A 9,521-nucleotide genomic window follows, 5' to 3' on the forward strand; every position below is an offset into this window, starting at 1 on the left:
ATCATATTCTAATATTTGGTTTATCTTTGTTTACAGGTGGTATCGTTCATTACACGTCTTCTGCATCTCCAATAATGGCATTGCCAAAGATCATCCCTAAACAATCCTTCCAGGCTTTGTTGGATTCTCCTGCGTATGGACTTCATTTCAGAGACCTCATCACCCAAGTCGGTTGGACCTCCTTCATTCTGCACCCTAAGCAGACATACTCTCCAGATTTAGCAGCTTATTTTTATGATCATATGGAGGATACAATTACATTTAATGCTGCATGTGGTTTCTTTTTGAACGGATTTGCAATCCGTATTGGTAACACCAGACATCTCTTTCACGAGCCAACAGTTGTTATGGCTTTGGACCTTCTTGTCAAAGATGTTTTACTGAATATTTTTGATAAACTTTATTGATGTTTCTAGTAGTATATATACATGAATACAAAGATCTCCTAGATCCACATATCTAGGAGAAGATAATACTCTTAGTAAATACACAAGATACTTCCTAATACTAAATATAGTAACAAATATTCTAACACCCCCCCTCAAGTTGGTGCGTGGATATGCACATGCCCAACTTGAAAAGAGTAAGCACGCCACGCGCTTGACTTTGCCTGGCCAAGGGTGCGCCCCACGCCCTACCTTATTTCAGCACCCCCTCAAAGTTGTGCGTAGATATCGCACATACCCAACTTGACAAGAGAATCATTAAACACCTTGCTAGCCACTGCTTTAGTAAGGACATATGCTAGTTGGTCTTCAGACTTTACAAATGGAAAAGTAATAATTCCAGCTTCAAGTTTCTCTTTGATAAAATGTCTATCAATCTCCACATGCTTCGTCCGATCATGTTGAACAGGGTTATGAGCTATCTCTATAGCTGAGGTATTTTCACAATACAGGTTCATTTCCACTTTTGGTTTAACACCCAAGTCCGTCAACAAGTTTCTCAACCACAGTAACTCACATACCCAATATGCCATACCTCTATATTCAGCTTCAGCACTTGATCTCGATACTACTGGCTGTTTTTTATTTCTCCAAGTCACAAGGTTTCCCCCTACAAAATTGAAGGTTCCTGAGGTAGACCTTCTATTGTCGGTTGAACCTACCCAATCTGCATCAGTGTAGCATTCTACTTTTAGGTGATCATGTTTCAAGAACAATAAGCCTTTACCCGAGCGGATTTCAAATATCTCAATATGCACTCTACAACATCCATATGAGGTTTACATTGGTCATGCATAAATTGACTCATGACACTAACCTTATACGCAATATCTGGCCTGGTATGCGATAAATAGATTAGTTTCCCTACAAGCTTCTGATATCTACCCTTATTGGTAGGAGTTGCATTCAAACACAAAAACAGCTTGTGGTAATGTTTAATGGGAGTATCAACTGGCTTACACCCGAGCATTCCAGTCTCAGATAATAAATCAAGAATATATTTCCGCTGAGATAAGAAAATACCAATTTTTTATCAGGCTACCTCAATCCCAAGGAAATATTTAAGGTCTCCGAGCTGTTTCATTTCAAACTCAGAAGCCAGATACTGTTGTAAACTAGAAATCTCCTCATGATCATCACCAGTCACCACCATATCATCAACATAGATAATCAAAGCAGTAATTTTACCTCTTCTGTGTTTTAAAAATAAAGTGTGATCCGAGTTGCTTTGTTTGTACCCGAACTTCTTCATAGACTTGGTGAACCTGCTGAACCAAGCTCTTGGAGACTATTTTAACCCATACAATGCCTTCTTTAGTTTATAGGCCATTGTTGTATCTGAGTATTCTAGTATACCTGGGGGAGGATCCATATATACTTCTTCAGTAATATCTCCATGCAGGAAAACATTTTTTACATCAAACTGAAGAAGAGGCCAATCTTTGTTAGCTGTTAATGAGAAAAGTACTCTCACAGTATTAAGTTTAGCAACCGGTGCAAAAGTTTCTTGATAATCTACACCATAAGATTATGTATACCCTTTTCCAACCAGCCGAGCTTTGTATCTCTCAATAGCCCCATCTACTTTGAGCTTGACTGTAAATACCCATCTGCACCCCACTATCTTCTTTCCCTTTGGTAAGATTACAAGTTCCCAAGTGGCATTCTTTTTCATTGCTGCCATTTCTTTTGCCATAGCTTTGGTCTATCTAGAATCTGCTAAAGCCTCCTGCATTTTACTAGGAATAGAGACAGATGATAACTGGAGTACATAAGATGCATATGACTTGGACAACTTGTGGGATGACACATGATTGCTTATGGGATATTTCACTTTAGCTTTAGGATCAGGTTCATATTTAATTGGTGGTTGGCCATGGTTAGATCGAGGTGGAAGATGATACTGAACTCATTCAGAATTAAGACTAGGTAGGTTAACATCATGAATATTAGAATCAACAATAATAGAGTCAGGCGATACCTCTAATGGGTCTTCTGGAGAAGATTGGATTAGTGGATCCGTTATAGGAGGTAATGTACTATCATGGATTTGATCTTCACATTCTTTATTTGAGCACTCAGTGGAGGTTGCATTGACTTCTTCTATTGAGTTTTTATCACTAGGTGATTATGGTCCAGATAAATCAAAGATCATTATATTATCATGATTCTGCATTTCATTTCTATTCTCCCCCTGAAGTGAAGAATCAGTGATCTCTGTATAAAAAAGGTTGTGTTCATGGAAAATGACATCTATTGAGACAAAATTTTTTTTAGACGATGGATGATAACACTTATAACCCTTCCGAGTTGAGCCATACCCAACAAAGACACACTTCAACACACATGGATCAAGTTTGGTGCGTTGTTGTGTATGTAAGTGAACATACACCACACACCCGAAGATATATGGTGCTAAATGAACAATGGGCAGAAGCGTACAGTGATCAAAAAGCACATCTAAGGGTCTCCAAAATTGGACAACACTAGAAGGTGTACGATTCATTAAGTAAACAACAGAGGCCAAGGCCTCGCCCCATAAGTGAGATGGGACCTGACCACCAATTAATAAAGACCAAGTGATCTCCAAAGGATGCATGTTTTTTCGTTCTACAACCCCATTTTGTTGAGGGGAATAAGAGCAAGAGGTTTCATGTAGAATACCAACCGAATGCATAAAGCTAGTCAATTCCTTTTTGAAATACTCACCCCCATTATCAGAGCGAATAACCTTTACAGAGATGCCAAACTATGTGAGCACCATCTGATGGAAAAGGGGAAAAACAGTACAGACATCACTTTTATGGTTTAAAAAATATACCCAGGTCATTTGAGTGCAGTCATCTACAAAAGTAATAAACTATTTCATCTCGTTATGTGTAAGACGTGGGGCAGGACCCCAAACATCTGAATGAACTAAAGAAAAAGGAGCATTAGCTCTATTATCATTCGAAGAGAAAACAGTACGATGGCTTTTTACCAGCACACAGGTTTCACAAGAAAAATCAAAAAGACTACAACCATTAAATAAAAATAGAAATAATCTCCTAAGATAACCAAATGAGGGATGTCCTAGTCGTCTATGCCAAAGCCAAATCTCGCATTTATTTTTATTAACCTTAGCATCACTCATAACATGAGCGTGGACTCCTTGATTGGACCGTTGAAAACCATCCTCCAGATAGTACAATCCTCCAATTTGTTTACCACTGCCAGTCCTCTCCTTGGTAAGGGTATTCTGAAAAATACAGTGAGTAGGAAAGAACAAGGCAACACAATTATGATATTTGGTTAAATGGCTAACAGAAAGAAGGTTACAATTTATTGATTAAACAAATAAAACATCATGGATAGATAAAGAAGGGGACAGATGTATAGTGCCAATACCAACAACTGGAGATGACACACCATTTGCATTAGTAATGACTGATTTGGAACACTAGAGGAGAAATGGTTAAATTTATAGCGATCGCAAGTCATATGAATAAGTAGCACCCGTGTCAATTATCCAATCACTATTTTTAGTAAAAGCAATAAGAGCAGAGTTAGATATACCTGACTGGGAAACAAATTTGGTAGTAGTGACTAAGTGACTCTTTGAGTTAGAAGACATGACAGCGGAATCGTTATTGGAAACAGAATCAGTATTGGTAGGTAAGTTTGTCATTATGATATAGAATACAAACAATGAACTAGATCAATAGACAAGAACAAAGAGGGTAATAAATACAATCTGATATAGTGTAACAGATTGTATTATATGACCAGAAAAAAAAATTCAAAACACCAAAAAAGGCTTCGATTCCTATAGTAATGGGTTAATAGAAAGGAAATCGGAGTTGTCTCTGATACATGTCGAAGATGTTTTACTGAATATTTCTGATAATCTTTATTGATGTTTCTATTAGTATATATACATGAATATAGAGATCTCCTAGATCCACATATCTAGGAGAAGATAATACTCTTACTAAATACACAAGATACTTATAAATACACAAGACACTTCCTAATACTAAATATAGTAACAAACATTCTAACACTTCCCTATAATCAGCCAACCCCCATTCAATACATCATACAAAACACCTTTAATCACTACTTTTGGGAAGATTTCGCCGACCTCTATGGAGATAGCCTCACCCAAGTCATTGAACGTGAGGAACCTGGACGATGGCCGGATAGAACAATTCCCCTGGCAAGTATGACAATGAATGTTGGGATTGTCATGGTGTTTATCCTTCTGAACATCATGGGGGATTGGCATTTTTTCACTACCTCCAAATCAGCTTGCAAGACTTTCCATGCTCTCGCTCAGCAACATGCCGCCTTCGACATCACGAACCTCGTAATTGAGAATCTGAAAAAGGCTCATTTTTTTCAACACCATTATATCACTTTGCCAGTTACCGCATGCCGGATAATGAGGACATTCTTCCCACACTTTTCGGCCACTTTTCAAGACTGGGTATGAGTAGATTATATGTGTCCAGCAAATAGGATTATTCGTTCTTTAAGATTTCGGGTCTGGCATCGGCGCTCTTCAAAGTACCTGAGGTATGTTCATTGCTTCCCTAAAGACAAAGACATGATTGCTCATTTGGACATGATACAAGGAAAAATGATAGTTTTACCTATGAATAAGTAATTAAACTCAAATGTAAGTAAAACTAAATGATTTTCTTGTTGCTAATTTATCAAAGATTCTACTTTCGTTATCAATGCAATATTTAGAGTAGAGAATTCGTTCCACTCCTAGCTCATTTAGAATGTAATGTTTCCTAGTTCATGTAATCTAACAAAACGATGAGAGTAATGAAATGAAATTTAACTACGATGGCGAATTAACTAATCAAGATGTTATAAATCAACTACGACAATTCAAAACTAAATTAACAATATGAGAAGGAATTAGGGGAATTTGATTCCACCTTGATTCGACTTAATAAATTAATATAGAATTATTGTAATCCGAATTGCAATGTTTTCACATAACAATTACGTCATTCTAATCTCTAATTGTTCATGGTAATTTCTACTAACTAACAATCAGCATGTGAAACAATCAAACCCATTCTCATGGTGAACTAATTACTTTCTAGAATGGAATAGATTATTATAACCATTTCTACACTAATACAATCAAGTTTTCATCAAGGCTTCCTCAAACCCCTCTAATGAAGGTTTTAGCCTTGATTCATTAAACTATCATTTCTAGAACAAGAACAGTAAGAACAAGACATTATTTAATGAATAACAATTACTTTATTGATCTAATGAACAATAGGAATGATTCAAAATGAATTAAAACTGAATTAAAACTAATTTAGAACTTGAGTTTATGACTAACTAATTACAAAATTAAGACAAATTAAAGCTAACCAAGTATTGAATTCTAGAAACTAAGTTTATCAATTATCTAACTAAATTACTTTAGAGCTAAGCCTTAGTCCTCTTTATATAGAAGAGGGTTGATCCACAATTTCGTGCATGGGCTTAGTGATAAGAGCCCAAAACTGTAGTTTAAATCCTTTAATAGTATTTCTATTTAGCCAATTATGTTATTAATAATATAGGTTTATCACTAATTACGTGCTTTTGAGTATTGCAGGCTTTGGAGTTGAATAAATGTCAATTTGTTACTAATTAGGCACTAAAAGGAGCTAAAGTAATTGCTAGAGAAGTTCCAAGAAGAAAGCCCAAGTTTAATGGAGAAAAAGCCCTTAAGAAGCCCAAGTTAACACTGTTAAGTGAAAGTCAAAATGGATTAGATAGTTGAAGAAAAGTCAACAGAACTTCAAAAGGTATCTTTGGACTCATGCCTATTTTATATCAAAATGACCGGCTCAAAATGCTTTTTCCAATGGTCTAGGCATTGACTCGATCAGAGCAGTATAAATTAGTGAAATCGCGTGCTATAGTAACACGACCAGAATTGAAAGTCTTAGATTTAACCAATTGGGTTATGGACTTGATTTATGGGTCCATAACCTAACCTAAAAGCCCATGCACGAAATTGTAACCTAACCCTCTCCTATATAAAGAGGGTTATGGCTAAAACAAAGATTAGCTACTCCCTCTTTAGTGTAAAATAATTTAGGGTTCTCTCTCTCTCCCTTTTGTAGTTTAGTTTAGGTTAGAATAATTTAGTTTGTAGCCTCCATTAAATCCTTCAATAAAAACTCTTAGTTTAATATTCAATTCTTGTCTCTTTAATTTAATGTCTTCATCTTATTGTTTTGATATTGTTCATCCATTGAAGCAATGCTAAAACCTCCATTAGAGGAGGTTAAAGAAGCCATGTGAGGATGATTGCTTGTTAGAATAGTTGTTATTTAGAATAGAATTTCAAGTTCATTATTATGAGTGTTTAGAGATAAACCTCATAATAATGAACTAGAGTTTAGAGCCACCATCAAAGAGATTTGTGTTGGAGCTAAACTCTCATGCTAGTGGAACCTTGATTCGATAGGACTTGGTATTCACTAGGGATCAATATTCGATTCGATGACTAACTAATAGCCAATCGAATTGCATGGTGGAATTTCCCCCCTCTATATTCTTCCAATTCATTAAATTCACATTTTAATTGCTTAGTTAAATTAGTTTAATTTATAATTAGTTTTAGTTTAAATAAATCACAACACTACTCTCATTGTTCTCACCATTGTTTCCTTATGTTTGATTAATTGAATTTACTTATGTCTTGCTAGTTTAAGAGTGAAACGATTCCGTACTCTATATATTGCATGAATATATGTGTGAGAGTTGGAAGTAAATAATTGATACCGGTAGAATGAAGTTGCTGTAATCTAGTTTAGTTTTTACGGGTTAAGAAATGGCGCCGCTACCATCTTAATCTCGTTCAAGGCAAGAATTCAATTGCTTGAATTCAAGGGGCAATCACCCATTCTCTACCCACCCACCCTTTTAATTTTTTATTCTTATTTTTTGAATTTTTAGAACTGTTTACTATTTTAGGCATAGAGGCTGCGGATTCATAGAGGAAAACATTGCAGTAAAGGTATTTGTTAATTTTGAAAAATTCTGAAAATTTACAGGCGTAATCCTTAAAATGTTATTGATTTACTGAAATTTTTTCATATTTTTCCTAATTGGTTTACCTTGTGAACAAATACGATCTTTACAATGCTGCATTTCAGTTTTCAAACCGTAAGTTCTTGAAAAACACACGAGTAAGGTTGCTTAGGCAGTTCCAAAAATTCTAAACTTTTTACAGGAGTATCTATCCTAAGTCATGAGTTTTCAGTAAATATTTGACAAGGTTTTTATTTGTTTTGACCTCCTAACTAGTGGAATGTTTCCAGTGTATTTCTGCAGTTTTGCAAACACTTAATTTCTGGAACAACAGCCGGTAAGGAGGGTTTTTAGAACTCCAATTGCTCTAACATTTTCACAGGAATAGCCATGATCTGTCAGGATTCTCCAGTAAAAGTTTGGATATTTTTTTCTCTATTTTGATTGGTTAACCTTTCAGTTGTTTGTATTGTGTTCGAAAACTATTTCACAAACTTTGAAGGGTAGTAGAAGGACTTTCATAGCTCCAATTGATTTGAAATTTTACTGGCTAATTGATAGACGTCTTAGCAAACTACTATAAAAATTTCAAATTTTTTGGAGAGCGCCCCACACCCTAGATAGCCTATTTCCAAGCGCACCCAGCGCTCAACCGCCTGGACATTTTGCCAAGCACGAGCGCACCCTATATAGCCTATTTCCAAGCGTGCCCCGTGCTCAACCGCCTGGACATTGTGTCAAGCACGAGCACGACCCGCACCATAGGTAGCCTATTTCCAAGCATGCCCCGCGCTCAACCACCTGGAACTTGAGCAAGGTCGGAGCGCACCCCGCGCCCTACCCAGGTTAAAAGTGAGCGCGACCCCGCCCTCTTCTGGAGCAGCCCGATTTTCACAGGTTAGTCCAAATTTTCATTTCTTCAAGTTATTCAGTGTTTCTAACATCATACAAATACTGAGATCGCATATACAAGATGTTATTCAAACGCATAGCAAGGAGGCATTCAGGTACTCCTTCTTCCACTCCTCACCTCTTCTGTCAGAGGAGTTTTAATTCTAGTATAATCAGGCTTGTTTTTCGTAGATATAAATACCACACGCCTATCTAGAATTTCACACACTACACCTGCATCAATGGCTAAAGAATAAGAGACTCCTCTCTCTGATTTTTATAAAGCCCTAAACGATGGTCCTAAGTCGTGCATCGTTCTTGCAGACCTAGTGGGGGATTTTCGAATTCCCCCTAATATATTTAACTTGTTACCAATTTTTTATGGTTTAGACCACGAGAAGCCTTACCAGCATATGCGTAGGATAGACCAAGTTCTCACTACATTCCATCATCCTAGCATAAGTCCAGATCAAGTTAATCTTAGGGTGTTTCCATTCACCCTAGCCGACAAGGCGGTGTCTTGGTTAACTGCCCAAACACCAAACTCTGTGGACTCATGGGCTAATCTTGTTCAATTGTTCACGAAACAGTTTTACCCACCACTGAAGACAGATGAAATGCTTCAAAAGATTCATTTGTTCCACCAGAATCCTCATGAATCCTTTTCAGAGGCATGGAATCGTTTCACTGATCTTCTCATTGAATGCCCGCATCATAATCTTGCGAAGGACACGCTTGTTCATGCCTTCTTCAAGGGGCTTTTACATCATCATAAAGAGGTTCTAGATATCATGACTGGGGGTAGTTTTCTTAGTAAAGGAGCCTTGGAGTCTTATAAATTCTTAGAGGATCAATCTAAGAGGAACAACAATTGGGGAGGTAACGAATCTTCCCACTCCACTCCTTCTTCTTTTGAGGTTAAACCTGATTCCGAGTTTAAAACTCTAATCGATGCCCTCACTAAAAAGGTAGATGCCATCTTGATTAAACAACAACCTACTCCTGTCATGAACACTAAATCTACTCGTTGTAATGTCTGTTTTAGTCTTGAGCATTCCGACTTCTATTGTCTTCTTGTCTATGCACAACCACCACCACAACCATCAAACTTCAATCAGTTAACTCAACCTCAAGGACAAGGAAACT

At 36.8% G+C, this 9,521-nt stretch overlaps 1 non-coding gene across 1 annotated transcript; it reads right to left on the bottom strand.

The window, feature by feature from the left end:
• Nucleotides 1–8,992: 8,992 nt before the first annotated feature.
• LOC147504275 (small nucleolar RNA R71) lies at nucleotides 8,993–9,096 on the bottom strand. Its single transcript, XR_015194066.1, has one exon. It is a non-coding gene; the product is annotated as a small nucleolar RNA R71 (small nucleolar RNA).
• Between the last annotated feature and the right edge of the window lie 425 nt (nucleotides 9,097–9,521).

Source organism: Coptis chinensis, chromosome 4 (assembly GCF_015680905.1).
Source record: "Coptis chinensis isolate HL-2020 chromosome 4, ASM1568090v1, whole genome shotgun sequence".
Lineage (NCBI taxonomy): Eukaryota > Viridiplantae > Streptophyta > Magnoliopsida > Ranunculales > Ranunculaceae > Coptis > Coptis chinensis.